Raw genomic sequence first — 24,592 nt, forward strand, 5'->3', positions numbered from 1 at the left:
TTGGAAATGGTTATTGCTAGGAAACTTCGTTGGAGTGGATATATGAAAAAGCTAGTAGACGGTAGTAATGGTTTTCTTTTTGTTGCAGAAAGTTTAGTGAGAGGAGGGAGCTTCATGAATCATGATGCTAGTGCTGACGAGTCTGAGATGGCGGCTCTACGTTCAGTGGATTCATTTTGCCGTTGGTTTGCAATTAATATATAGCTGCCTTTCGTTAATGCTCTTCTACTGTTCTATTGTTACAAATTAGAAAACCATAGTAGCATAGCAATTTTCTTTGTTGGGTAGAAAAAAAGGTAATAATTTCGGAAAACAATGCTTTTTTATTTTTTTAATAACCTCATTATATTTGCTGTTTTTTTAGAGCATACTTAAAACTATTCATATCTCCTCCCCAACTTATAAATGGAAGTATAATGCGTTTCAGCGCACTCGAACCCACATCTTCCTGCATTAACAACAATATTCATACTAATCGAGTTAAAACACAACCGACATGTGTACTTTTAAAATTAGTATTCCATGAATAATGAAACATATTATTTGAAGCCAACCATAATAACAATATACATGCAATAGGTATGAAATTAAAACAAAACATATTAGTTTAAATTGTGAGTGAAAATAATTTTAAAAAAGTAAATACATGTGATTATGAATATTAGATCTACTCCAATTACTTTCTAGCTCATTTTTCTATCATCATATTCAAATGTTTTAGCTTAGTTGGCATCGATCTTGTTGTCAATGCAGAAATACATAAATTTGAGCATGCTAAAATATATTTATTTTTCTATTTAAAAAAAAAAGAGTTGGGAGGAATTATGACTGGTATTGTATAAAAAAGAAACATGTTATCAAAATGTCAAAATGTTATTAATTGCTTTGATTGGAGTGGTAAAGTTGAGGTTTTATGTATGTTGATTTTATGGGTTTAAATCTCATTATTTGCATTTTTTTATTGTTTTTATTTAAAGGGTGAGTATTTGATATATTAGTAGTGTATTTTTAAAAAAAATTTACAAATAGTTTTGAAAAATTGACATGTGACTTTTTAAAAATATATATATTTTTTAATATTTTATTATACTTCTATAAGACATTTGTCAACCCTCTAGCCCTACTAGTGGAGTCTAAAATTTTAACTAGCGATTGTACTAAATATTTTCCCTTATTTAAACTATAAATGGTAGTTTAGTAATTTACCTAATTGAGTTGGTGTTCGATCCGTTACATCAACTCAATCACACACTTAAATAATATATTGAAATGTATAATGTTTTGATTAAAATGATAAAAGAAAAGGTGGAATGAATTTAAATTTTAATATATATATTTAATTAATTTTATTAAAAGTGTAAAAAATAAAAGATGTTTGTAATAATATAATATATTCATATTTTTAATTGAGTAGGCCTGAAGGAAGTGATGTAATTTAATAAAAGTTCGAATAATAGTATAGATATACAAGAGAGGTATCATTTGCAGTGTTAAAGAAGGTAAATTATGCATGCAGCTCGGAGGCATCATCTGACACCTATTGTCATTGCCAAAGCCTCATGGGTCGATCACCTCAAGCCCAACAAAATTAGTGTTTCCATGATGGATTTTTCAAAAAAAAAAATTATTTATAGAGTTCAATAATTGGACCATCAATTTGGATGAATTTGTCAGTCTGCTTAGAGGTCCAAATTCATGCAACTATATCCAAAAAGCACAATCAAACTCAACAAAATCTCTTTGATTTATTTCAACTCCAAACTTTATAAAAAATAATTTCAACCTTTTATTTAATTTGTTTTTGTTATTTTTAATCCTTCAACTTACAATTTTTTATCAAATCATCCCAAAATAAATCTTAACTTTATAGACGTGGACTACTATATGGATACCATATTAGTAATTAATTAATTTTACAATATTTTGTAAATACCTTTTTATATTTTTGAATTAAAAATAATTAATTACTAATATAGCATACACGTGGATTGCCATGATGTTACAACAACTAAGTTAATGTCTGATAATTTTTCTTCTATTTTGGTTTAATTAGATAAAAGTGTAAGTTCAAAGATTAAAAGAGATGAAAAAATTTAAACGGAAGAGTAAAATAATAATTTTATGAAAAAAGTTAGATTTTGGTAAAATTATGAAAATGGTTTGAATTTAGTTTCAGCTGCTACAACTTAAAAGGTATTGAAGAGGGTTGTTTGTCAGCATGAAATAGAAAAGCAAGGAATTGGTTTAGTTTGGAGATTTTATTCAAAGAGAATGCTGAAATTCAAAGCCGTAACATGGGTGAATCATTCAAAACTCTAATTAATTTAGTCAAACGATTCCTTGTATGCTGGACTCCTAATAATATATGCTGGACAACATTTTTAATTTGGTCTTCTTGTTTTATAATAATGGTGCACGCTTCCTCAAAATTAATATAAAAGGAAACTGCATTCATTCTAAATCTATGGAGAAGATTCTTTCTGGAACTGGTTCCACCATCTTCTTTTCATATTGAAATATTAATAAATCAATTCAAGTACTTGATGATAAAAAAAGAAAAAAGAAAAAAGAAATACAAAATTGATTTCAAACAGGGACAGGGTTTCCTTTTTCTTAATCCGCCATTGTACGAGGTTTGTCTCTCCAACAACTTCGTAGAAGCTGCAACTGATCATGACTTTGTTGCAGTGCCTTAACCTAAGTAGAAGACAAAATTGTAGACGTCTTGGTAATGCTCACTTTTTGTAATCTAATCCTCTGTCTCTATTACATAGTCCCTGGAAAAGCAGTTGTGCAATGCATTTAAAACAAATGTTGTTCACAGGTGACGTAGCCCTGGGATCGATCTAGATTCTGTTGTCCCCACCACAAGCCACAAAGTTATCGTTTGAAATTCAACGCTAACCATACATTAATCCTTATAATTATACATTAATCATCATTTTCTTCTTTTTCAAATAACAATTTGGTTTGGACCTTTGACAAGCAAGTTCAAGACTTCCAAACACCAGATGATTTTCGCTGTGAACGGGATCCTTCACTATTGTTTTAATAAAAAAAAATGCAACCCACTCCACTATTGTTTTAATAAAGTAAAAAAAAAAAAAATACACAATCATCCTTATTTAATCAAACACATCAATGGACAAAGTTAAATAAAATTCACAGTGGATAAATTTCGAATAATCTTAAAAGTTAACTACCATGGATTGTTCAATTAATTATTTTTTCTCATGTACAGTAGTCATTGTAAATATGTAATATAATTAGTAGTGGGCTCAACAGATGAAAAAAGAAAAAAGGGGGACCACCATGTAAACGTGTATATATATATATATTACCCTTCCATTTTTGGAGTGTAGTTATATAAATACTACTAATGGGTTTTAAAAGTAGAAGAAGACAATAACTAGGGGGATTTTGATTTTAAAAACTAAGATGATTCATGGAATTTGGTATAAACGCCTAATTAGTGTTACTTCAATAAGTGGGAAATAATCCATTTTAATATATGAATGTGATGAAGCCTAACTGTTCATTTTCCACTTTTGTTAATGCAATTATCTATTCATCTCGATTCTCAATTGTCTCACTTTTTGTAAAACGGCAAAATTGCAAAGGGTTATTATATTGGCAACATGCATGACCAACAACACAGTCTTTTATGTTTTGCTTTCCACTTGTCTACAAAGTGGATAAAAAGTAAAGGATGAGGATGATGAATGGATTCATGCACTTGCTTAATTAGCTATATCACGTGGGAAGCAATGAATTGACCGTACACTTGTTTTGAATATGCCAGCCACTATTTATAAAAGTTAATCCAAGACAACAAACTAGAAATCTGTTTTTGGTTTAGGGTTCCAATTTCGTTGATGTGTTGCTGATTTCACTAATTAAATTCCCACCTTAAGCGGTTGAGTTACTGGAGCAGGGAACATTGAATGTGGCCCTGAATACAATTTAGGATTATCATAAACATTAATTATAAAATAATATAACTGTCAGAATTTATAGCATTTAATTAAACGTCTGCAAAATCTTAATGTTTGAATGCGATTAATTAGCTAAGCATAAACTCCCACCATTTAACACGTTCATGCATCTTTGCACAAATGAGTTGAAAAATAGCATTTTGGCATGGGCGGCCGACCGGTCCCATGCCCATTTTACTAATTACTTTCCTATTATTAAATCAGCAACAAGTTATCATCAGATTTCTTATAGGCCCATATGAAACCGAAAGTGCATTTATGCTATCTTTCCACTACTATATATATTACCTTTAGTTTTCTCCCCAATATTTACTCTACTCCTATCTATCTAGTGGGTCCATTTAAAACCTATATTTTATCAATATTATATATTTATAATCACATAAAAATAAGTTGTATTATTTGAGGTTATTTTTATTTTAACATTCAACTAAAGTTTTATTTTAATGTGTTGTATATATTTTTTTAATACGCACAATTTATTATCTCAATCGGTTGTATATTTACGATTACTTAAGCTAATGATTGAGTTGGTGTCACGAGTTAACCAAATACCAACTCGATTAGATAAATTACAAAAGTATCTTTTGTAATTAAAGTAAGTATCTTTTTGTAATTAAAATAAGTTTCTTTTATTTTAACAAAAACTAATAAGAATATGCATATGGTGAGATTTGAACCTATATCAATTGCATTGATAAAGCCTTTAATTTACTACTCAACTAAAGCTATATTTTGATCTTTTTTACGTTTCAATTTTATTATTGTAACACTCCTAACCCTTATCTATCACCGGAACAGGGTTACAGAGCATTACTAACATTACAAACTAATTACAAATATTTCATTATTTTTATTATACAAATCAAGAATCAATTATATAACACTCATATTGTCCCTTAGATGGGCCCTCAAGGCTCAAAATACACTTTACAAATAAATCGGGACTAAATCAAACACTCAGGAAAATTTTCCCAAAATCTTAAAATTTTTCTTAGGAACAGGAGACACACGCCCGTGTGGTCAGGCCATGTGACTCACACGGCCAGGTGACACACTCGTGTGGGCATTCAGAATGAGACACACGGTCGTGTCCCAGTCCATGTTCAAATTAGGGAAGCTACTGACTTGGGTCACACGGCCAACCACACACCCGTGTGCTAGGCCGTGTGTGAAGTGCAAGGGTTACACGGCCAAGCCATACACCCTTGTACTAGGCAGTGTGTGAAGACCTAGGCATTCTGTTTTGAAATTTTAAGGTGCAGGGGACACAAGGCCAGACTACACGCCCATGTGCCAGGCCGTGTGTCACACACGGCTAAGATACACACCCGTGTCTTTGTCCGTGTGAATGAAAATAGGCCATTTTAAGGCCACTTTTCTCACCCTTTTTGATATCAACCTACATACAACATTTCAATACATCCAATAGCCTCAATCAAGCAATCAACACAAGCCAAAAATCATGTTTTAAACATAATATATCATCACAAAACTCAATTGATTAAACTTACCAAAATAACTCCATTCATTGATTCACCAAAATCTACTACTAAATATATGCATATTAACATATATATATATGTTATTCAAAACCATACTTCAAAATTTAGCTCTTTTTCAATTTAATCCTATACATGCCATATAAACCATAAAGTGTATAATAAAATCTACCGGAGCAACTGGATAGTGTGACCTGACGTGTTGATTCGATTCTCCGAACTTCTTAATAATCTACAAAGAACATTAAACAACACAGTAAGCTTAACGAAGCTTAGTAAGTTCGTTGGCTTTAAACATAAATCTTACCGAACATACTAAAACAACTCATTTAAGTAAATCATTCATTACACATTTCCTGCCAACCACAATTTCAGTTGATGAATTCACTTATTTCATCTCAAAATCAACATTATCATTGAATCTTCAACCATTAGTATCAAATATCACTTACCGAGTTATCAACCTTTGTTAGACTGATGAACGTTTTATGAATATCAATACATCGTAAACGGAAGGCTGAGGGCTGAATAGAAGCACAGAAGTGCTAACAAAAACTCGTAAGGGTTGAACAGAAGCTCATAAGAGATGAACGAAAAACCAGTAGGGTTAAACTGAAACTCGTAAGAGTTGAACTGAAACCCATTAGGGTTAATTGAAACTCATATAAATTAACTGAAGCTCATGTGAGCTAAACGAAAAGCAAACACAGAAGTCCGCAACAAATGCTGAACCTCGGTTTACTTGGATAATTTTCCGTCAATTCCTCTTTTGCACTGAACGATTGTACTCAATCCGATGTTCTATCCTTTTCGAACGTTTCAATTCAATTTTCATAATTTTAATTATATTTTATTTTCAATAATAGATATGAATAAATATATATAATACGATTCATCAATTTAACAAATAACATTAAAAATTTAACCATACAAACTTACCTGAGCTGAATTGTGGAATTGGTAGTAGTTTGAAAACTATTCGGCTAATTTTCCTTTTTCTCGTTTATCTTTGGACTCTTGATCTAAAATGTAAAATTATTCATTCATCAGCATCTAGTTCAATTCTAATTCACTTCACAACTTATGCCCTTCAACTTTCAAAACTACACATTTACCCCAACTTTTACAGTCTTTACAATTTAGTCCTTTATCAATTTTCTCACCAATTGAGCTAATTTTTCTCAATTAACAATTTCTATAATTATTTTAGGCTACTATACAGCATTTGATATTCAAAATTTTAGTACCAAACCCTAATTCTTAACCTTTTCACAACTTAGTTCTAAAAATTAATTTCTATTAAGATCACTTAATAAAGTCATCACATAACAAAATTAAAGCTTCAATTCCATGTTAATTCATCATAAAATTCCAGAACTCATCAATGGTAACTTTCAAAATTACCCATAGAATCAAAAAAACTAATGAAATAGTTAGTTGGACCTAGTTGTAAAAATCTTAAAAATACAAAAAATTTCAAGAAAAGAGCAAGAAATAAACTTACATGAAGTAAAATAAATAAAACCAGCTTAAAACCTTCTCCTATGGAGTTTTTGGCTAAAAAATTGAAGAAGAATGGCCTAGAAAACTTTAGAATTCAATTTATTTAAGTAAATTTTGTAAAATTTACAATTTTACCCTTATTTCACTTAATTCATTATTTCTCTGCTTATGCCGTTTCACTCTTTTAATTTAGGTCTAATTCTCCATAAGTCCTCCTTTGTTTACCACTTAAGCTATTTTATCTGTCGAAACTTTTTTTTTTTTGAAAACGGGTCGACTTTATATTTTGAAAAGAAAACAAACACGGGAGTCGCCACCAATCTTTTTTGTTTAGGTTTGATCGAATCACCAAGAAGTTTGGTAATTTTAATAAAACATTTTGGTTTACTAAAACAACGGTTTTGGTCTACGAAATTTGAGAAAACGGGTTCGAGAGTCGGTTACGTACGAGGAAGGATTAGCGCCCTCGTAACGCCCAAAATTGGTACCTAATTGAATAGTTAATGTCTTAATGTCAAAAATTGAATAAATTTTGAAATATGATCCCTTTTTATGAATGTTTAGATAACTTGAAGTGGATATTAAGATTCTCTTGTTTCGAAGAAATAAAATATCACATCCAGCACGTACGACACAACATTTCAAACCTTCGATATCAAAATCATCTCATAATTTCTAAATTTATGTATTGAAATTTTAAGAAGGACATTCGGTCGCTCGGTCAAACGATAAATCGAAACCCAGCACGTAGGGCACAATTTCTCGAAAATTCTAAACAATGGAATATTGCCCTTTTTTTAAAAAAAAAAGTCTTGAGTAAAAATGCAACAATATGAAACGATCAAGATTCTCTTGTTTTGAAGAAACGAAATATCACATCCAACATGTAGGACACGATATTTCAAACCTTCGATATCAAAATCATCTCATAATTTCCAAATTTATGTATTGAAATTTTAAGAAGGATATTCGGTCGTTCGGTCAAACAATAAATCGAAACCCAAGACGTAGGGCACGACTTTCTCGAAATTTTCAAACAACGGAATTTTGCCTTTATGTTAAAAAAATTCTTTTTTATGTACCGGATAAAGGCTATGGTACGATTTTATTGTGTTATGCGAAATGAAATTATAAAAGCATGCATACCAAAAAATGTAGTAAATGTAATGACATAAATGACGATAATGAGTACAAAATAATCGATAAAATAAATAAAGAATCAATGAAAACAATAAGTAACAAAAATTACTTAATAACACAAAAGGAAACTCGAAAGATAATGATAAGAACTAATTAAAAAAGGGTGAAAAATATTGGGCAAAACAAATAAAAAGGATGGTGAGAATAATAATGATAATAACCATATAATAAGAATGACAATAATAATATTATAAGTGAAAACCTAAATGAGTTGATTTATAAAAATATGCAAAGAATGGGTAACAAATAAATAAATGACTACATAATAATAATAATAATAATAATAATAATAATAATAATAATAATAATAATAATAATAATAATAATGATAATAATAAATATTTTAAAGTTTGAAATTATTTAAAAGGTATAAATAAAATGAACGATAAAATGATAGTTATAAGAGTAACAATGTAAAAATACATATGTATATATATTAATTTAAAATACAAAGATGCATATAAAATTTCAAGATAAATGTTACGTATGATAGTTTAAAATAAATGATACATATAAAATATTTAAAATTGATAACAATTTAAAGATACGTGATATGTTCAAAAGTAATGACAATAATAATAGTAAAAATAATAAAATAAATAATATAACGTTTGAAGGTATAAAAGATATACACAAATATATGATAAAAAGATAATAATGAGGATAGAAATAAAAATAAATCCAATCTATAAAAATAATAATGAATAAATGAATAAACAAACAAATAGATATTAGATATTAACTAAATTAGTTTAATAGTATAATCATAATAACATTAATAAAATAAATAATCCCACACCAATAATAATGAAAATATAAATAGAATGAGTAATTTATGAAATAAAATGATAAAAAAATGAATGAATGATGAATGAATAAATAATAAAACAATAATAGATAATAAAATAATAATAACAAAGGTAAATGAAGATCGAAAAGAAGTAAAGGAATTATGACCAAAATAGGTTTTTAGCGGCGTTTTTCAGACGCCGCTATAGGTTCACCTTTAGCGGCGCTTCAAGAAAAAACGTCGCAAAATTTACGCTAAACGCCGTCGTTTTAACTGAGCTTCAGTGGCATTAGCGGCGTTTGTACAAATATGCCGCTATAGATCAGTATTAGTGGCGTTTTCTAAAAAGCGCCGCTAAAGGTGTGCATATAAACGCCGCAAAAAATTTTGCAAAACGCCATCGTGTTATATTGAGCTTTTTAGTGGCGCTTTTATAAGAAACGTCGCTATATGCACACCTTTAGCGGCGCTTTTTAGAAACCGCGCTAATACTGATATTTAGCGGCATTTTTTTTACAAACGCCGCATAAAATTTTGTGAAATGATGTCGTCTTGTGTAGAGCTTTTAGTGGCGCTTTTAGAGAAAACGCCGCAAAAAATCTTTTCATTTTTTTTTGTACTTTAAGTGGTTTATTTATATTAAAATACAATTTATTTTTAATTGAATATTTAAATTCTTCAGAAAAAATAATGACACGTAGGAAAATTTTGAAAGTAAAAATAGAAAAATATTTGTTAAAATGATAAAATACTATTACTTATAATAATTTTAAAGATTTTTGGTATATGACTGATTGTTTTTAATTTATAAGTTAAATATTTTCTTATATAATTGTAAAAGAGATTGTATTAATTTCAAAATATTAAATTAATTATCATTATAGTTTAGGTACTTTACGGTTTAGGATATATGGTTAAGGGACGTTTAAGGTTTATGAGTTATTATTTTAAGGTTTAGGGATTATGGGGTTTAAAGATTATGGTTAAGGGTCAGGGGTTAGGGGTTTAGAATTTATGTTTTATGATTTGGGGTTTATGGATTAGGGATTAGGGATTAGGGATTATGGGTTTAGGATTTTGATTAATTAGTATTTTTAATTTATATATTAAATAATTTCTTATATAATTGTAAAAGAGATAGTGTTAATTTTAAAATATTAAATTAATTATCTTTATAGTTTAGGGTTTATGATTTATAGATTAGGGTATATGGTTAAGGGTTTTAGGGCTTATGAGTTACTACTTTAAGGGTTTGTGAATTATGATTTAAGGGTCGGGGTTTAAGGTTTAGGGGTTAAAGGTTACGGGTTACGAGTTATAGGTTTAGGGTTTATGGTTTATGTGTAAGGTTTATGGTTTTATGGTTTAGGGTTTAGGGTATAGGGTTAGGGGTTTAGATTTTAGGGTTTATGAAATAGGGTTTAAGGGTTGGGGTTTAAGGTTTAGGGGTTAATGATTACGGGTTACGGGTTTGGGGTTTATGGTTTATGTGTAGGGTTATGGATTTTAGGGTTTAGGAATTAGAGTATTAGGGTTTAGATAAATTAGTATTTTTTAATTTATATATTAAATAATTTTTATATAATTGTAAAAGAGATAATTTTAATTTTAATATCTTAAAATATTAGAGTATTCGAAAAAAATGAAATTATTTAGATTAAATTTTTAGATTAAATTATTTAAGAGATAATAGATAAACTTTATATATTTAAATATTAGATTTAAAAAAAAACATTGATAACAAATAAAAATTAATTACAAAAAAATGAATATAAAATGGAGGTTAGTGGCGTTTTTAAAAAAAATGCCACAAAAAGCATTTATCTTTAATTAAAACGCTGTCATTTTAATTTGAGCTGGAAGGAGATTAGTGGCGCTACCTTACAAACACCGCAATAGATGGGATTTAGCGGCGCTTTTCCGAAGCGCCACAAACGTTTAAAATTTTGTTACCGATACGGCGTTGTTTTATTTTCTAACATTTTATCCTCCCCCATACCCGACACTTAGCCATTTCCACCCTTTAACAGATTTCCCCCAGTCCACTACATTTCCCCTAATCCCCAAATTTTCCCCAAAATCCCTAAGCATTCGAAGCTCCTTAGGCTACCCGACCACCTACTCGTCGCCGTTCGGCGTCCTTACTGCTGCGTCGTCATCGCTCTCCACTGCCGCAACCATAGGTAAATGAAGTTTCAGTGGATCCATCTAGGGTAAACAAATTCAACATTTTCTGCTGCTACTTTTTGCAAATGTTATATATACATAATTTTTTTTCTATTCTTGTTGCCATGAAACCTAAAACAATTTGGAAAGATTCTATGTTTTGCTTATTGTTGAGTAATTTTTACCATGTCAAAATCTCAGTATGTTATTTTCAAAGTTTGTTGATTTGCACATACGGGCTTTGGTGATGTTTATCATGTCATAAAAAGAGGGTTGAGCTCACAATTCTTTTAATCTGTTTCCGCCTAATTGCCTAATAGGGTTCTAACGTGATTGTGAACATTGTTTATTTTTTTTTAATCTAATCAAAGTTTGGATTCATCTCCAATGCTTGAGACTTGGGTGGTAGGGCTGTTTGTTATAACCAGTGTTGGTTCCAAATTTTCTTTTTTGATAGGATAAAAATTAAAAAGCAATAGTGAAAACTTTTATGTTGGGGGGATAGAAAACTATCAAGAGGGGCCAAAATAGATTTTTAGTTAGAAAGTTGTTAATATGAAGAGTAATTAGTCTTAGGGTTTCACTTGTTAAGGAAATGAAAAAATTGTTCCAAAATTAGAAAATGGTTATAAAAGTTAATAATTGGAGTAATTAATTTTTCTTCTTTCTCATTTTTTTCATCCTTGATAAAAGGCCATCGGGTATTGGCTATTGCCTATTGAGGGGGTAGTTTCGAATCTCAACTCATAATGACCGCTTTTCTAAGCCATCCTACTTTCATCCAATGCTTCCACCTTTAATGTTCAGGTGGCATTTGATTCGCCATAGTACCCAATATTTCTTGCCAAACTTGGCTCCAGCAAATAATAAATCGGACAAGGTAATCATACCCTAGTTGCCAAGTTGGTATTAGTGATACGAGAGGGTATAAGCCAAAGTCGTCATTATTAAGTTGGTGAGTTTTTATCAATATTTATTAAAAATTTTATCTATTTGCTCCCATCACAAACATTCATGTTTTTTTATATTAAAATGTAAATTCCAAATTGTTTTGGATTAACAGAGTTGATTGTTTATTTTTTACGATTAAAAAATAAATTATTAATATTGTTGTTATTATTACTACTATTATTGTTATCTAAAACTGCTAAGAGATCATAAAAAATAACTAATTCACAAATAATTTGACAGATGGAGAGAGTTGCATAATCAGAAGCCCAGCAGTCCAAAGTCAGAGAAAAAGAAACGCAAAGCAGAGCGTCGAAAGAGAGACAGGGTTCGTAACTGCGTTTTCCTCTAAATATGTTTTCTTTTTCCATTTTTTTTTTCTCATTTTTTACCCATCCAAAATCAAATAACCTTGATCTTCATCATTAATAATTCAACATAATATTCTCTAATATTATGTTGTAACCCTTTCATTCATTTTTTCCCCAAATCTGTATCTGTTTTCTTTTTCTTTTTCTTTCCCTCCCTTGTTTAAAATCAAAATCTTGTTTTATTGATTTTGGTTTTTGAACAAAAATAAAAACAAGGGAATTTTAGTTCCTCTTCTTCTTCTTTTTAAAATTATATATTTATCATCATGAAGGAGATCATTTTGTACTGTGTAAAATTGTTTATTTTACATTTTTTTCAATTTCGTTTACGATTGTTTTGTTTTTTTTTTTGATACATAGATTGGTTATTTAACAAAGTGGTGGTTATATATATAATTGCACTTATTGTAAAATGTAAAGTTTTAAATGGAATCGAATTTTTATTATATTTATTGAATTTTTTATATATATTTAATGATTGAATATTTTGACAAAACCAAGACATTTATTGTCATTTTATTGGGCAAAATTAAAGTAAAAAACACATCACTATATTTAATTGCGCTTGGTTTTGTTATTTCTTTTCTTGTCGTTTGTTTTTATTTTAAGAAACAATTCCTGATTTTTCTTTTAAATGGAAAAAAAAAGAACCCTGCTAAAGTGCACCACTATAATGCTAATAAAAATTGCCATTGGTTTGTTCAATTTTGCGTTTCTATTGGTTTTTCTTTGTGCTGTTTATAGAGAAGATTGTTGGTTTCAATGCTACTTATGTTGTGATTTCTAGTTTTTACGGTAATTACTTTGTCACTTATGGATTTCAACTTATCAATTTTGTAGATTTTCTACAAATACCATGTATGGTAGACAAGTATTTTTTATTATTTTCCTTCTTTATGATGTTTCTCTTCATAGAATGTAATCTTCTTTGTTCTCTCTCTTTCGGATTGAACCTGTTTCCTTGGTGTTGTAGGTGATTCAAAGGCAGGCATAGAAAACCCATTGGATTGGCTCTTTTCTAAAAGTTTGGCATCAAATTATCAGGACCTTCATTTGCTGCTCTTTTCATACACTAAAACAATATACAGAAAGCCTAGATTGCCAAAATGTTAGTTATGATATTGAACTTATTTTTTATTATTTAAAAAATTAATAACACAAGTAACTGTGATTAGTATAGATTGTCTTTGTCTTAGGTTAAATTATGATTATAGTCTTTTTACTATGTTTAGGTTTAAGATTCGGTTTGTATGTTTCAATTTGATATAATCTAATTTGTTTACTTTTAAAATAATTTTTGGTTAGAAATTTTATTTTAAGAAGACTCATATCAGTAATTTAATTAGAAAAAGTATTAATGTTAAATTAAAATATAAAATTTATAATCAAGGAAAATAAATGGACACGTCTCATCTATTGACTTTATCAAGATTTGATTTGGTAAGAAGAAAATTCAAATTGGATTAGATGATTGCTGAGTAAAGTGTGTGGTCAATCCATGTCTTTGAGGAAAGATTTAACTTTATCTCTTGAATTGAGTTTTTTTTAATTATTATTAAAAAGATTTAATGTTTGATGTAAAAATTGAGCTTATGTTGTAATTAGAAATGAGTCTAATCCAACAGTATAAAAGACAATTCATGATTGAACCAAAAAAAATGACTAAAAGTATCGTTGAGTTTTTATATTTGTTTAAGGGTGAAAAACCCTTAATTTTTTCAAAAAATTTAACTAAGCTCCTTGTTTTTTTTTTAAAAGTATATATATATATATATATTTAAATTTTTTAATAAGTAGCTACCAATCTCATTCCAACATTTGTTTTTTGGAAATTTTATATTAAATAAAAATACAAATTCTAAAAACAAGCATAAGAAGATTATATAGAAACTCCTTTAAAAAATTATATCTTAAATATCCAAATCTCATTCGAAAAGGAACTCCTTAACTCTGATTAATTTGTTCCTAAATATTACATAAATTTCTATTATATTAACTTTTATAAAATTGAATAAAATCTATATATATTATATTACAAAGTCTTAAAGTAATGTGGACAGCCTCCTTTTCTGTGCCACATGGTCTATCTAATTTATCCATTCATTTTTAACATAAAATTAATTTAAAACAATGATAAAGCAAACACTGATGTTTACTAATTTCAAATTTTAATAATGAAATGTAATTAAATTTGTATTTTCGAAATTGCTACAACAACAATAATACCAATTAAATAAAAGTTGAATTCGATTTATTTAGAAATTTGAAAATTTAATATTAAAATAAATTAATATTGTGATATCAATGCCTAAAATAATCAATTCATGTGATTTTGATATTAATAAAATGGACTATCTCACCACACGAATCCAACAACAAGGCTCCAAGTTGGAGAACAAAATTTATTCATGTGATTTTTTTAAATTTATTTAAATTTTATTTAATTAAAATAATTTTTAAAGGAAATAATATTTATCTTAATGTTAAATATATATCATATAATAACTTACATAAATATATATCATATAATAACTTACATAACTTATATACCTTACAAAATACATAAATATATATCATATAATAACTTACGTAACTTATATACCTTACAAAATACATAAATATATATCTTAAATATATATCATATCATAACTTACATACCTTACATAAATATATATCATAACATAACTTACATAACTTACAAAGCTTCCTTAACTTACGTAATACATAAATATACACTTCAAAATCCCCCTACCTGAATTAGTTTACACCTATTAGATAATTTATACTTGATATATATTATCTATTTTAGTAAACGCAATTTATTGTCAACTTTAGATTTCAAGAACTACGAAATAGATAGGAGTTGGATGAAATTGTCAAGGGTAACCAATGCCTATCGAAATGGAGTGCAAACTTTTCTAAATTTTGCATTTCAAAATGCAAGCCAAGAGAATATGATTCTTTGCCCGTGTAAGAAGTGTGGCAACATCAATTGGCATTTTCATAAAGTTGTCTACGAGCATCTAATTGTTGATGGCTTTATTCAGGGGTATAAAAAATGGATTTTCCATGGAGAGTGTACATCAAGTGGAACTTCTTCAACGATTAATCCGACTTATCCTGATACTGATTACCACCAGTATGTTAGACGATACATGGAAGGTATGTTGCGGGATGCATTTAATATGTACAGTCATGGTGAGCAATCGTTTCCACCTAACTTTATTGCATCCGACGATTGTAATATTGGTGGAAATGTTTTTTGCGAAACGGGAACAAGTGCACCTGATGAGGAGCCAAATGAAGAAGCGGCGAAGTTCTACAATTTACTTAACGAAATGAACGAGAACTTTACGAGGGATCAAAATATTCGAAATTGTCCTTCTGTATTCGTCTATTTCACTTAAAATGTTTGGGAGGGTGGACTGGAATTTCTTTTACAAAGCTGCTAGAGTTTCTCTGAGAGATGTTTCCATTTGCAAAAATCCCCCAGTCTTGTCAAGATATGAAGAGACTAATAAAAGATTTGGGCCTTGGGTACGATAAAATTCATAGTTGCCCAAATGACTGCATGTTGTACTGGGGTGATTAGAAGAACCAACAGTCTTGTCATGTTTGCGATAAGTCTCGTTGGATGAATGGGAATACAGAAGATGTGAATGGGGATGAAGATGAGGCACATTTAAGAAAGAAGCCAGTCAAGGTTATGTGATATTTTCCCCTAATACCAAGACTTCAAAGTCTTTTCATGTCGTCAAAGACGGCCGATTCTATGAGGTGGCATAATGATCAAAGAACCGGTGATGGATTATTAAGGCATCTTGTTAATTCTTTAGCTTGGAAATCGTTTGACAGTAAATTTTCAAGCTTTGCAAGCGATCCTCGGAATGTGAGGCTTGGGCTAGCAGCTGATGGCTTTAATCCTTTTAAAATCATGAGTACTTCATACAGTACTTGGCCTGTAGTGCTTGTTCCTTACAATTTACCTCCATGGATTTGCATGAAGCAATCTTCATTTATTTTATCAATGATTATCCGTGGAGAAAAATGTCCCGAAAATGATATTGACATCTATTTGCAGCCACTTATTGAAGAGTTAAAACAGTTATGATCGGGTGTTGAGAATATGATGTATTAAGAAAGGAGAACTTTAATTTACGTGCAGCTTTATTGTGGACAATTAATGATTTCCTGGCTTGTGCTAATTTATCGGGTTGGAGTACTAAAGGACATTATGTCTGTCCTTATTGTGCTGCGCAAACTTGTTCGAAGTAGTTGTATAATGGGAAGAAGTTCTCTTACATGGGTCATCGTCGGTGGTTAGATGGAAATCATAAATTTAGATTTCAGAGGACTCTATTTGACGGTACTGAAGAGTACAGAGGAGCTCCTGAGCAGACCGTTGGATCTGAAATCTTATTTATGTTAAAAGATATCAACTTTAGTTACGGGAAGATGAATTAACCACCTATCACGCAAACAAGGAGAATATCAAGGGATGAATCTGATGATGAATCTAACGAAGAGGATGATCCTAATGAGGTGGACTTGTGGAAAAAAAAGAGTATTTTTTTGAGTTGCCTTATTGGGAGTACAACATTTTACGCCACAATCTTGATGTCATGTATATTGAGAAGAATGTCTGCGATAACATAATTGGGACAATTTTCAATGTCGATGGAAAATCAAAAGACAATCTTAAAAGTCGACTTGATTTAGTTGACATGAGAATTCGGCGTGATCTTCATCCTCAAGTACTTCCGAATGGGAAATGTCAGTTGCCGCCTTCTATTTTTTCAATGTCAAAGAAAGAGAAAGAGGTGTTTTGCATGGTGTTGAAGGATATAAAGGTCCCAGATGCGTATGCATCAAACATATCTCGATGTGTGAGTCTTAAAGATCGAAGATTATATTCATTAAAGTCACATGATTACCACATCTTGATGCAAGATTTACTTCCAGTTGCTTTACGTGCTGCATGTCAAAAAATGTGACGTCCTGTATAATTGAACTATCTAATATAATGAAAGTTATTTGTGGCAAAGTTTTGGATGTTGAAGAACTTAAGAAAGTACAAGATCAAGCTGCTTTGACTTTATGCAATTTGGAGAAGATCTTTCCACCTTCCTTCTTCACTATTATGGTGCACTTGGTAATCCATCTCCCTCACGAAATAATACTTGGTGGACCGATTTTTTATCGATGGATGTATCCTATAGAAAGGTGCTAATTTATTTGTCAAGTATTTATTCATTCCCCTCTATACATTTAATTACAACTTTTTGATAAATATTGTATATCGTGTTTAGGTTCCTAAGCAAATTGAAATCTTATTGTCTCAATAAGCGTTATCCAGAAGGATCAATTGCTGAAGGCTACTTGGTAGAGGAGTGCATGACCTTCTGTTCTAGATATTTAGAAGATGTTGAAACACAATTGAATAGACCAACTAGAAATGCTGGCTCAATGATCATAACTTGGCTGAAACTTATTTATTCCAAAGTTATGGAGAACCAATTGACAAAGTTGAAATTGCAGAATTAGATGATATATCGTGGATACAAGCACATCGATATGTACTTTTTCACCATGATTTAGTTGAAGTTCTAAAATTTCCTCACATATTCGTGGTTTTGATTTGTTTATCTTCTAACCAATTAAACTTGTTTTTAACATAGTGAGTACAAACAAATTTTGAGATCTCGTACACGCTCTCGAAGATTACAATATCGAGAGATTAATAAGTTATTCACAGAATCTTTTTATGAATGATTAAGCCAAACGGTATGTAACTAAAGTTAATAAGTTACATATAATCGCGAAATTTAGTTAATCAAATAAGAATTTTTTTACATAATATATTTATAATTCCTCAATTTACTTTCGATTCAATAGGTTTGGAGTGGGAAGAATGTCAATGACTAAGTTAAATGGCTTTCCCAAGGTCCGAACAGAGTAATAAAAAGATATAGTGCCTTCCTCATCAATGGATACAGATTTCATACAAAGTATCGTGAGAGAATGAGGAGAACTCAAAATTGTAGAGTTGTTGTTAATTCTTCAATTACAAGTTATGCTAGTGCTAAGGACAGTAATCCGGTTGAGGGTAATGTGGAGTATTACGGACTTTTTATCGATATTATTGAGTTGGATTACTATGGCAAATGGAAAGTTGTCTTATTTCGATGTGATTGGGCTGATGTTAATACTGCTCGAGAAATTAAAAAAGATCAATTTGGTTTTACAATGGTGAATTTCTCTCGCTTGATTCACACTGGACAACAATTGATGGACGAGCGATATGTATTTTCCTCTCAAGTGAAACAAGTTTTTTATTCGAAAGATCCAACTGATGAGGGTTGGTATGTTGTACTCCGGAACACCCTAGAGACTTGTTTGACATGGGTAATAGAAGTAGAGATGACATCATCGAAAGATCAGAAACATTACCTTTTTCGGAACCAAACTTAGATGAAAATATCCCTAGTACTAGTACACAACATCAATGGATTCGACATGATGTGGATGAAGATATTTACGAATAATGATGTAGTAAGATTTAACGATTTTTTAATTATATGTACTATTATAATTTTAATCTTGGTCATGTTATATAATTTAACTATTTTATATGTACTATTATTGTTGTAATTTGTTACTAAAACTTTAACTATTTTATGTGTATTGCAGGAAAAATGCGTAGAATAAGATTACGAGATTTAAGTATTATCCAGAATACTCCAAATTCGGAAGAAGCAAATAGTGAACAACGGATAGTTGTTGAATCTTCGAATGTGCCGGAGACACTTGACGAGCCTGGAGAATTTCAAAGTAATGTTAAGTTCATTTTCCATGTGTTGATTTTTATTATTAATTTTTTGTCAATTTTAATATAATAATAGTATATCATTTTTCAACTGAAAGTGGTGGGACGCGCAGAGTTCGAAGAAGTACGCTGCTTAGAGATTTATACGACTTAGATCCTGTCAAGCGTGTCAAAGTAAGTAAAAATACTCATGGTCAGCCTGTTGGATCTGAAGCTCGACTTTTAGCAGGCTATTTGGGATTTTAGCACGAAATGCCAATATGTTGCCCATCAACTACGAATCATGGCATCACATGCCTGATGGCAACAAAAATCAGGCTCTCGCTAATATTAAGGTAACAAACTGTGAATGTAATTTAAAATATTTTGGTTTAAGTTTCATTTATATTTACATTCTAAACTTGTGTTTTTTTAGGAGAGATTTGCTTTTGAGGTCTCCGATGATTATATCAAAAAGGCGCTGGGTAAAAAATGGAGAGACAATAAAAGCACTTTAAAAAAACATTATTTTAAGAAAGACATAAGCCTCGAGGAAAAATTGAGAAATGTCCCACCGGGAATGCTGAAGTACCAACGGGAAGATGCGGTTAGATTCTGGAATTCAAAGAAAGGAGAGGTATTGCGTATTTTCATACTCTTATGTATAGTATTTACTATATACATAATAATAATTTCATTATGTAGAACCGTGAGCGAGTTGGAACAAGCAGCAGGCAAAAACAAAAATTCACGCACACAGCAGGGTCGAGAAGTTTTGCTTCTGTAGCTGAGGCCGAGGTATTATGAATTTATTAATTCTTTCAAATATTAATAACTTTCTACTATTAAATAATATTTTTACTACTATATTGTAGGAAGTCAAATCTAGACAAAAAGTTAGACGCCTTCAGCTTTTTGAGATTACGCATAGGAAGAAAGATGGATCTCCTATGACATCCAAGTGGAGAAATTATGGTATATTTACTTAATAATATTTGATTTATTCTAAATATTTATAATGTTTAATTATAATTGTTTAATTCAATTCATCATTACTAGTTTTAAATAATGATAAGTTATGTTGGATTCCTTTTTATTATATATTTCGTTTCTAACTGTTTAATTGAATTTTTAGGAGAAACTAAAGGAGAAGAAGGTGGAATATGAAGCGTTTGCTTCGACTGATAATTCTGCTAATCTTGAGAACATTGATAACAGAATTATCACTGAAGTTTTAGGCCCTGAAAAGTACGGTCGAGTTCGATTTCAAGGATCTGGTGTTACCCCGACCCAATATTTTGGATCTGGTGTTAGCAATATATTGATAACCCAATATATCAGAAGTCAAGCTCAAGCTAAAGTTTAGAGGTTAAGAGACCAGATAGCTCAGATGCAAGCAAACACAGTTGAGCAAATTACCGAGGTTCAACGAAAATATGAAGAATTCCAACAACAGCTTAGAGTGGAGGCAGCAGAGAGGGAAGAGGCAGCAGCAGCGAGGGAGGCAGCGACATCAGCGAGGGAGGCAAAGGCACGAGCGAGGGAGGCAGAGGCAGCAGCGATGGCAGCAGAGCAGAGCAAAAAGTACGATGACCTCCAGCTACAGCTTCAACAGATGATGCAGATGTTTCAGCAACCGTAAAAGCAGTCATCTTAGACATTTGTTTTCTCATTGTAAGAATGTTTTTAACTTTGTCACGTTTAAAATTATTGTAAGAATATTTTAAATTATACTTTATTTATTAATTATATCATATATCTTTCGTTAAATTTGAAGTATCATTTAGAATTAATGTTTTTGGTTGTATTTTTTATGCTAAATTTGCTGTTTTTGGCTGCATTTTATACTATATTTGTTGTATTTGGTTGGATTTTAAGGCAAGAAGGGCTGGATATTGGTGAAAAAAATATATTGCAAATCTGCCAAAATTAGCGGCGTTTGTGAAAAAAGCGCCGCTAAAAGTAATGGCTTTTAGCGGCGCTTTCCCAACAAACGCCATAAAAAAGTTTTAAAATGCTAAAGGCTAAAAAAAGCGCCGCTAAAAGTCTATTTTCTTGTAGTGTGAAATGATTCCAATAATATAAACTAGTAATGTACATTAATAAATAAATGAACAAGTAAGACCGGAGAACAATAGATATATACATATAAACCAATAAATAGATGAATGAATAAATAAACAAACAAAAATGACTTAATCAAAATTTAATCAGAGATTTGGGATAAATTTATGAACGAAAACAAGAGAAAGGGGTAAATCTAAATCAATACAGAATTAAAAGGCACAAAATGGAATGAAAATAAAGTGTTAGGCCCAAATTGTGACACGCGGATGAATGGGGGACCAAGTGGGTAATAAACCCATTCCCCAAAATGCACAATTCCATTAGGGACCAGAATGAAATAGTAAAGAAAACATAGGGGTGAATTCGAAAAATAAAAAAGGCACCGAGATAAGGACCACATTAATAACCACATCAAAAGCGGAGGGACTGAGGGCGCAAATAGACCCTCAGTCCAAAAATGCGCGGATCCTAGGCGGGTTTCGGGTCGAATCTCGGGCATGATACCTAAACGGTGCCGTTTCAAGACCAGAATCAAGGTACTGAAACGGTACCGTTTCATAAGCCATATAAATCCAAAAAAAATAAAAAAAAATTCATTTAGTCCCTGCTTTAAAAAAAATAATCTGCTTTCCCTATTTCTCTCTGAAAAAGGGTTTGGAGATTGGCCAGGGAGGTTCAATGGATCACTACCGTGGCCCCGTCGTGGCTCTGCCATGAACGGCGATTGAGAGCGCACGGATCCGGCTCCCTTCTACGCCATTTCCAAGCCTTTTCCTTTTAAAAAAAAAACCAAAAAGAAAACTAGATCTAAGAGATTTAAAACGGTATTAAGAGAAAAAGATGTAAATCATGGAAGAAACGTATTCGTTTTCATGGCTTCTCCGACCATCGTCGGAACCCAAACGGGTTTCATGACGTTTGGGCTACCAGAGACCCTCATCAACGACAGGCGGCGCGCTAAGGTAGGATTTTTATTATTATTATCATTGCCTTTTTGTATTTCTAAAACAAAGAAATGAAATGAACAAAAAAATGCACCTTTTTTACTGAATCTGATTCTTGTATTACTATTGAAAGTATTCATAACAAAAAACATTGGCTTGATTTTCGGTTTTTATATCCAAAAAATGATACATATTTTAATTCTTTCTCTTGTTTTCTTTGCGTACTGCTCTTGTTCTGTCTACTTTCTCCCATTTTTGCATGTTTGCAGGTATATAAGGGAAGTCAACGGGGCAAAGGCTTCCTTTTTGGTGCAACGGGACAAGAGGAGATGAGCCTCGAGCGTTGGACGTGCTGACGAGGCACGTGGGGTGTGCGGCGCTGGAAAGAAACTAGCGCTTCTAGGTCTGCCGAAATTGGCTTGGGTTTTGGACCTATTGGGCCATCAAAAATTGGGTTGGGATTTAGGTTTCATTTGTAAAGTGGGTTAGATATGATTTGGGCTATTCGGGCTTTTATAAATGGATTGTAATAATTTAGGACTTTTTTAAAATTTGGGTTTTGTTATTACCGTTGGGTTTTCTAACGGGCCGGGCAAATTTGGGCCCGCACATTATCACTTTAGCAAGTTTTGCACCTTTTTCAGTTTAGTCTTTTTTATTTAACTAACTATCAAAATGTTAAAATTTTCTAACGAAACTTTAATACTAACTTATTGACACTCCGTAAATATTTATAAAAATATTTATGACTCGTTTTATAAAATTGAGGTCTCGATACCTTGTTTTTGAGACTAATTAACCTAATAATTCTTTTAAATCACAAATTTCACTAATTCAAGAATATTTCTAAAATCACACTTGACTTATAATTATTAAATAATAATAAAATTTTTAAACTCACTCGTCGAATTTAGTGATCTTGAGCCACTGTTTCCGACACCATTAAAAATTAGGTTGTTATAATTATGCTTACTTTATTACCACTGTCAATATGTGTTTTAAATTTGTGATTTTTACACGTATACGCGTGTGATAAGATTTCTAATGTTGTTAATTGAGTTGGTGTCACAATCCAACTCGACACAAACTCATGATTTATAACAACACTATGATAAACAATTGTAATGCGTTTAGTTTTCTTAATATGATGTATTTATTTGTTTAAATTCCATTTTACTCAAAATTTAATTTGTTTTTTATTTCAATATCAAACACATTTTATGTGTTATTATTAGTTAGTTTCAAACCATACATTTTAATATTTATTGTATTATTTTTAAACAGACATTTATTTTTTAAATACGTAGTTTCTATACACATATATGTGTGATAAGATTTCTAATTTTAAATTAACATTATACTTTTATATAATATTTTTAAATCATGATTTTTTCTCTTCAAAATTCTGATTAATATAATTGCCATTATTTTGACTTTGAAAATATTGTCACAAACATCAATTAATTCAAATTTGTTTTTAATAATAATACAAACTATAAAATTCTAAAACTTAAACATTTATATTATATTATTTTTACTTTCTCAATCAAATGTTATAAATTTTGAAATATTTTTTAAAAATAATTATAATATACTTTCATTAATACATACAATAATAAAAAACAAATTACTAAGATAAATGGATTTTAATTTGATTGACAGCAGTGCAATGAAGTGAGCTTAGATATTCGGGAATGAGTGGAGAAAGAAATAGAAGCAATTCTAAATGGATTGACAGCAGTGCCAATGAAGTCACCATGAACATCCCCTAATTAGGAAAGCTTCACTCTTTTTTCTTCCTGTAGTAAGATAGGTAAGGAATATGTGTGTTCAAATTTGTACAAATGTTTTTGTTTATTGTGGATAAAAAGAAGATTTCATTTAAAGTAATGGTTACGACAGCTGTAATCAGAAGCTTCCAAAGTTTTTGTCAACATCATAAATAATTTATTTGAAACGAAAGTGATACCATTAAGATCCGATAAGTACGATAGTTGGTCGCCGGTCGGTGAAATGAGTGTAAAGTCTTTAGGAGGGCAGTCAGGATTGAGGGCTTGATAAAGAAATATTTATGGATTAAAATACTACAATATTGTAAGGTGTAATCTTGGAAGTGACCAAGTACGATGAATCCTGACCATTTTTTATTTTCTCTTTGAATTCAGATGAAAATATAGTCAAATTTGACATGACCAAGTCCAGTCTTCCAGGTATGGTTCTTGACCTATTTTGTAACCCACGTGACGTCATACAACTTTCCTAATTATAACCCAAAGCTAAAAAAAAAAGTAGATTTTCATA

The 24,592-nt window shown here is 30.5% G+C and overlaps 1 long non-coding RNA gene across 1 annotated transcript; it reads left to right on the forward strand.

Annotated features, from left to right (window-relative positions):
* The first annotated feature begins 11,671 nt into the window (after positions 1-11,671).
* LOC108488983 (uncharacterized) lies at positions 11,672-13,768 on the forward strand. The gene is made up of 3 exons (XR_008273849.1): positions 11,672-12,111; positions 12,348-12,432; positions 13,449-13,768. It is a non-coding gene; the product is annotated as an uncharacterized LOC108488983 (long non-coding RNA).
* Positions 13,769-24,592: the final 10,824 nt, after the last annotated feature.

The sequence above is a fragment of the Gossypium arboreum genome, chromosome 11 (assembly GCF_025698485.1).
Source record: "Gossypium arboreum isolate Shixiya-1 chromosome 11, ASM2569848v2, whole genome shotgun sequence".
Taxonomy (NCBI): Eukaryota; Viridiplantae; Streptophyta; class Magnoliopsida; order Malvales; family Malvaceae; genus Gossypium; species Gossypium arboreum.